Raw genomic sequence first — 8,466 nt, forward strand, 5'->3', positions numbered from 1 at the left:
CCCACCCCACCACACCCCCCAAAAAAAAATGTTTCTAAAAAATATTTTCAATTTCATAAATTATTTTCTACTCTAGTAAAAATAAAAGATGTTTCTCAAAAAACATTTTCATTCATAAATCAAACACTAAAAATCATTTCTAGAAAATATTTTCTACTCACTAACCAAACATGAGAAAATAAGTTTAAAATCTACTTGTTTTCAGTAAAACATTTTCTAGGAAAACATTTTCCTTCATACAAAACACACCTTATAGGAGGATATTTTATAGATTTCATGATACAAATACTTGATTTACTTTGAATTCACATAAACTCGTATCATATAAGCTAGAATATTCGTTTTTTTATTCTATGAGTTCAGATGTGCTAGTTAAAATATAAATTCTTAATTTGAAAAATGTAAATAAGCCTAGTAATAGAAATAAAGATGGAACTCATCAAATTCAAATTTGGCATTTATTTTTACTATATAAACGTCACTTGTTACAAATTTATATATATATATATATATATATATATATATAAAAGTTTTTAGAAGATGTAAATTTGCAACCTAAGAAGAAGATGTCTCACATGTCATGATCAACACTTGCCGCTGAAGTAGTTTAAAGTTTTCTTTTGGTTATGAATTGTCTTTTTGAAAAATAACTCATTATAAGGCCTGTACCAAGTAATATTAGTAGAAATTTGAATTGCGGTGAGACGATTGAGATCATTCTATTTTTATTAAATATTTATGGTACAATATATAAATTATAAAGAGAAAATAATATACTATAACAAATTATTAATCAAATTAAATTTATATAGTTTGATTTAATTGAACTATTGTTATTTCGCCTCTCTCCTGGTGAATCTCGCTCGTCACTCTCGTTCTTTCCCTTGCCTCTTTCGCTTTTTATACAAACACAAATGTATAAAATGCGTTTGTATTTGTATAAAGCGAGAGAAAATGATATATGTACATATATTTTCGTTCCCCTCTCCCAAATCTCGTTTCCCATCCTCGCCTCTCTCGCTTATACAAACATAAAAGAAATGTATAAATTGTGTTTCTGTTTGTATAGAGCGAGAGAAATTGTATATAAACATGCAAATACATATATTTTCGTCCTATTCACTTATAATTATACAATACAAATATTCCCCTGCTTAGTTTTTTCTTTTGTCTTTCTCTCTTTCTCGTTTTATACAAAGACGGCTTATACAATTGATCTTTTGAATATGTATACAGAAACAGAAACAGTTTATATAAAACTGTTTTATGCAAACTATAGATATAACATACAAATATGATTTTTGTGTTTGCTATATGTGAAAGTTGCTCAATTATAAGTATGTCATTTAATTTACATTATTTCACATTTATTTCCTTCAACTTTGGATTTTCACAAACAAAAACACTTAAACTTGTATAAATTTGCACACGTAGATACACACGTCCTACGTGATATCCTACAGACAATTTGTGTCCTACATGATGTACTACGTGTATCATGCCACATAGGACTCATGTATTTTACTTGTTAAACTTTATACAAGTTTGAATACTTACTAGTGCACAATCAAAATTAGAGGATATAAATATAAAATGAAACTAAGTTAAATGATACATTTACGTATTATATCGAGATATTAAATTTAAGCTTTTAAAAATGAATAAGAATTTATTAAGAGTATTACCGTAATATGAAAAATGGACATCAATGGAAAAAACACAAAATAAAAGTAATGTTTGTAGAGATAGATTTATGACTGATTTCTAGATTTAATTGAATTTATTACTTTTGATTTAAGCTATATCTACATTTTAAAAAGAGATATATAACAAGATTGTGCTAATCTGAGCTATTCGCCCTACATGCAAAAAATAAAATTCTAACAAATTCCTCCTAATATAGATGTATGATTTTCTTATAAAAAAAGGGTGAAAAATATCTTTATTTTACGAAAAAATAATCACAACTACCTTTCTTCTACTTTTGGATTAAAAATAATATAACTTACATAAATGACTTTACTTTGAGTAAATATAGCGATAAAATATAAATGTAATATAGTATAGCCATATTATTTTAATAAAAAATATAATTTGTCATTTTATGTAGTTTTTCTTTAAAAATATCCCTAACATTTTTATTTTTTTGACTTAAAAATATTCTTAACTAACTGTCTAAATATAAATGTCAAATGATAATGAATTTTTTTACGATAAGATATAGCCACATGATATATTATAGTTTCTCACAAGGCAAATAATGATTTGGCTCATAACCTAATAAGCATCAAATTTAGGCTATCAAGTTTTGGGCATTCTTGAGTCAGAAAAAGTATTAAAATTATTTTGAGATCCAAAGATTCTTTTAAAAAAAGAAGAATATTTATGAATCATTTTTGATATGATAAGAATATTTTTGACTTTTTTTTTCTTTGATTTTCTTATTCATGTTTAGGTTTGAATGATTAGATTCCCGAGGTAATAGTACAATAAAAATCCAACAAGAAGTGAGAAAATATAGACAGACATAAAGAGGACAAGAAAAGAAAAGAAAAAGTCCACATTCAAATCATTAAATAAATATCCCCTTTTACTTTTTTGGATTGAAAAAGAGAGGGATGATTAATTTAGAGAAACTTTTAGGTATAAGACTCGTGAAAATTATATTTGTATATTATAATTATAGTTTGTATAATTTTATTCTATAACAAATTTATATCTGCTATTTCGCTAGAAATATTTAATTTTATATAAATTGTTCAGTTTGTATAAATTCATTTATATATTGTATTTTATATAAAAATATCATTATTTGTATAATTATAAGTGAATAGGAAGAAAATATATGTATTTATATTAGTATCTATAAGTTTCTTCCACTTTATACAAAACGCAAACACAATTTATACTGAAATGTATAAAATGACTAATTATATACCGCAAATGGCTAATTATACATCGAATAATTAGCAAAAAAAATGTTTTCTGCAAATTACAGTTAAAATAAATTATAACTATAACATTTAATCTGAATTAATAATTTGTTATTTCATTTAATTTTTCTTAATTTATTTGTACGGAGATATTAGTCCACAACATTATTATTTTTTCTAGTATAAAGATAACAAAATATTAAGACTTTGAAATTGATGAATTTGTTTCTAAAGTTCTAATATACACACTAATTAATTAATATTTATTTAATAATTTTTATATAAAAAAATTAAATTATCAAGTTCGAATCATAGGTTATGATGGCCCTGCAAAAAAAAATAATACTAGTTCACAATGTTGTAATAGTTGGGAAATTATGATGATTGATGTGTTGAATGAGGCCACGATCCAAAGCAACCTCTAGTCATTGTGTCTTTTACTTGAAAATGGACATTATAAAGGTCATGTTGAAAATGGCCTTTCACCACCCACCCCTACCCCACCCCATATATTTAAGGGGTGTCAACCGACAATATTTATTGCGTTATATAACTATATGGTATAATCAAATAAATTTTTTTTTTATATATGCATATAACATATTAACATTTCTTGACGTCTTCGTAAAATTACTTTTTTTTTATATATATTTTAACACAATTTTTAGGCCAAACCCTCACACTTGCACAATTCTCTTCACCACTTTCTTAACCTAATCTTTTTCTTTTAGTACTATGTTTTTCCCTAAGAAGTTTTATTCATAATCGTTATTGTACTAAATTTTTTAAAATAACATTCTTTGACAAAAACCTATTTATTCATATCATAATTTATATATTTTACATGACTCTTAGAAAAAATAAGTCTACCCATTTTTTGGAACGAACCAAGACTCTAATTAGAGATCTTAGGTTCGAGCCCTAAGAATATATTCATTATGCCTATTTTTTATTGTTATATTACGTTTTCCGAAAGTCAATTTGATTGATTTTCAAAGTTAAATTAGATTTTATTAATTCAATATTTTAAACAAAAAATTTAAATATTCAAACACTATATGAAAAGTATTATAATTAAAACTTTTATTATATCAATATATTAAAATATACATTATAAAGTATTAGTTAAAATTCTTACAACTTAACTCTAAATAAAGAAAACATAACGACTAAAAATAAACAAAGGGAGTGAAATTATTTGTAGCAAGATTTTCCTTTTAATGAGATTATATGAACACAAATTCAAATTAGTCAAAATCTTAAAATATTTTTATCACATCAGATGGGAATGCAACTTTTTTTTTAAAAAAAAAAGGTTTCCAAGACACCTTTCATTGGATTTTGTGTCATATTCAATCTTTCAAACGTGCACTCGCCGTGTTTCCTTACTCCTTCCGAGTGCCTCGTTTACTATATAAAATGTGCAATATAATACATTAGTTTTACTTGATTTCTCATTTAATATTCGATATTTGTATTATGAATAATTATTTTTTTATTTTTAATTTCTTATTAATTTTTAAATTAATATATTTATTAATAAATTAATTATTGATATAGTGAATTTATTATTTTATTTCTATTAATTATAAAGTAGATGAATTAAAAATTTAAGATTCCTTTTTCAAAGAATTGAAAATATAATAGATAAAAAAATTATTCTTTCTTGATGTGTCAAAATAGATAGGTAACTAAAAAACAACTAAAAAAATGGACAAATAATTAAAGACTATAGAGAGTAATATTTATTCGTACAAGATAAGGCCCCACACTCAAGAATTGAATCCAAAACCACTACTTAAAAAAAATAGCTTCATCCACTGTACCACGTCCTGGTTAATATATTAGTTTCGTTTAATATAAAATGTGGCCGACTCGTAGCCGAAACAATAAACGTAAAGAAACAAACTCTATGGACAAAATTCTCTATTATTTTTTCTTCTCAAGCCATTTCTTTATCTATCTTCTCCAAAACATTAGAGATATTTAGTTTTCTAAACAATTGATTTGGTACAATTTTTCAATTTTTTCTTTACACCTTGTTAGAGATCGATATGATGAAGAAGTTTCAAGAAAACGAGTTGTTTCTAAATTATATGAAGTTACAAGAAGGGTTGATATTAAAGAAAAAGAATTGTGAATGATGAAATTTTCATCTCTTTTTAGTCACATTTTCTATTATGTATGGTGATCAAGAAGTGGAGTTTTTTCTTTATTCTCAAGATGAAGGATAACATATCTTAATATTATTATAACTTATGAAAGAGGCAAACATTATGGAGCCAGGCAATTTCTTTTTTTTTTTTTAATTTATTTTTTGCTTTCTTATTTAGAGATTGATCATTCTCAAGCTCTATGTTGACTAATAATTCTTGAACATGAGCCAAGAGTTGTACTGAAGAATATTTTTTGCTGATAATTTTTATGTTGATTATTCTTATTTGCTAATATTTTTTATCGAGAATGAATATGATTTTTGCCCCCTTTTTTTTTTTTTGAATTGTGTGTTATATTAATAGATCATTTCTTGAAATTCTTCAATGAGCCATCTTGAAGACAAGTACATATATCCTTGATTATTTAGTTTAATTTTGATAATGATGAACTCTTAACGTCACTTAACTCTATAAACATTGTGTTCTCCTCATTCAGTACACTTCATCTTCATCCCTAGCCTTAAGAAATCTACTTATTTCTCTTTGTATATATTTTTCATAAAAAAAAATTATTTTTACCGAACATACCCTTAAGTTGGGTAAGTTTGGTGTAATTAACATAGGGATAAGGTACACGTTTAGTGTAATTAAGGTGCAAGGCCAAAGTCATAAAACTTTCTTGTCCCATTCCCGTTCATCTTAACTAAACTAAAATTCTATTGCCTCCTGAATTTATCTTTTTTTTTAAAATATAATTTTGTAAATCTTTTTGGCTTACGTGACATTCAAATATCTTTCACGCGTCACAACCGTGTGTGTCACGTAAGCCAAAAGATTTACAAAATTACCCAAAAAAATAAATTCAAACTGTAATAGAACCTTAATTTAATTAAAGTGTTTCTCTGAAATTTTTATTATAATCTAGAGGGTACTTATACCTTATCCGCATATATACTTCATAGTTACTTAAGAGTTTTCGTTTCATCCTTAATTTTTGTTTTTGTGTTGTCATGTCCGTTGAAAGTCAGAATAGTAACATTGCCAATATTCTAATGTCCATAGGTTAAAGATATAAAGGTGCTTGCGCTTATTGGATTTAACTTATAAATTTGGTCTAGATGGGATTTTTAAAATAGCAAATGTTATGAAATTTGTTTGTTTTTCTAAACTTTGTTATGAAGTTCTAAATTTTACGCATGAAATTTTAGAATACTTTATTGTGAAATATTACTTTTGAAATTTGAAACTTTGCAACATAAGATTTACTGAATACATATATATATATATATATATATATATATATATTGGATTGGAGATGCTTATTGGTTTAGGTGTGAATGATTGTCTCAAAATAGTTCCGTACCAAATCAGAAGAGGCATCTGGTTAATTAGAGTAAATATTATCTAGGGAGAATATAATTTGAGAACTCTTTGGTATAAATATTCAAATTATGACATATTTTAATTGAACATCTGAATACATTATAAAATACTTTTATTAAATAGTTTCGTTTGAATTTTAAAATTATTTTATGCTTTTTAAAGTGTCCACTACATAATCACATATAATATGTTACTTTCTTTATTACATACATTAACATTAAATGAAATGGGCGTGAGGTTTTACACCTAATTGAAACTAATGTGCAATAATTAAAGGCGGGAGATATATATCTTAAATAATTAACTTATTTATATAACGAGCACTCGAAAACACACGTTTCACCAAAAAAATCAATATTAATGAAATTGTAATAAGGTAAAAAACACGCGGATTAATTTAACTCCTTACCTACTCTTTTAGCATGTAATAGGTTGATTAATGAGCTTAGTAAAAACAATACTCCCTCCGTCTTTATTTAGTTGTCCACTTTAGAAATGACACACATATAAAGATAACAATAATTAACATAGTGAAGTTACAATTTTACCCTTATTAATTATGGTTTCAAAGAGGACAAATTAAAACTTGAAAATTTTCAAGAAATTTAAATGAGGGTATAATATAATTTTTTTTTGTCATTTCTTGATTTATCAAAATGAACAAGTAAATGAGAACAGCTAAAAGAGGAAGTACAGACAAATAAATAGGAACAGAGGGAGTAGATAATATAATGCATGCTAACTAACATTGCCATGTGATTTACAGGATTTTGTACTATGCCCTTAATGAAAACGTTTAATTGAAATATTTTATTGCAAAATTAAGCCATAATTATTTAAGTTTTTCTAAATAAAGTTCAATGACAATTGATAGAGATACCAATGTATTAAAGGTTTGACTCATTGTCTAAAAAGGTGCCAAAAGGGATGTAACAACCTCTTTGGAAGATACCTTTTGACGTAGATTGAAATATAGAAGAAGCAGACATATTTATTAATTAATTTTATTAGGTTGTTATGCTGTGGTTTCCTCACCATATTTCAACCTGCCAAATTGATATTTAAGGGGATAGTTACTTTAACTTTTTATTTTGGTCATGAGATGTGAATATCCAATGAGAAATGTGGTTACAGAATTTGAGTTTGATGGATTCAATTAGGATAATAATTAATTGAGCTTTAAATTCATTTTTCGTAATTTGAATTTGATGGATTCGATTAGGATAATAATTAATTGAGCTTTAAATTCATTTTTTCATATAACTTTAGTGGGATTTCTCTTCTCATATACAAGATTCGGGCAAAATTATTAGGTTTCGTCTAACTCGTAAATTAATGGGAAAGCTATCTTATTAGACACATACCCATATTATAAATACTAATTCTACATAAACTTTTATTTAATTACACATTTTACTATTAATTAAGAGTTTCTTATCATATATTGAGGAAGATATACCTAGATACATATGTTTTTTGCTATCAGATACATTAATAGGGAGAGAGGGGAAAAGATGAGGAAGGAGGCGAACGAGATAGTCATGTATTTCAGATTCATATGATTCACACTAGATACATACTAAATACATGTATCAATATGTATTTGGTGTGATTTCCATGAATCTAGGATACTAGATACATAAGAGAGTGACGAGTGAAATGAGAGGGAGGGGAGATAGATTTGTTATATATCCTAGATGCATGTGATTCCACTTGGATAATGTATCGAAAACAAATTATACATAATTTTGAGCTCATGTATCCAGAGACACATGTATCCGAACATATCCTGACGCACCAAAATTTGGCAAGTCTTTGTAATATTGCAAACTAATATATATTTAAGTAATTAACTTCTAAACTTGTAAAATTTTTATAAGTTTCCCTAAAGTAATATTACATTCTCCACTGCAACTAGTAGCATATCATATTTTTAAAATAAAAAATCAAAATATAAAGAGGTATGCATATGAAGAAGGTAAGGTGATTCAACA

This window comes from Solanum pennellii, chromosome 3 (assembly GCF_001406875.1).
Source record: "Solanum pennellii chromosome 3, SPENNV200".
NCBI classification, from domain to species: Eukaryota; Viridiplantae; Streptophyta; class Magnoliopsida; order Solanales; family Solanaceae; genus Solanum; species Solanum pennellii.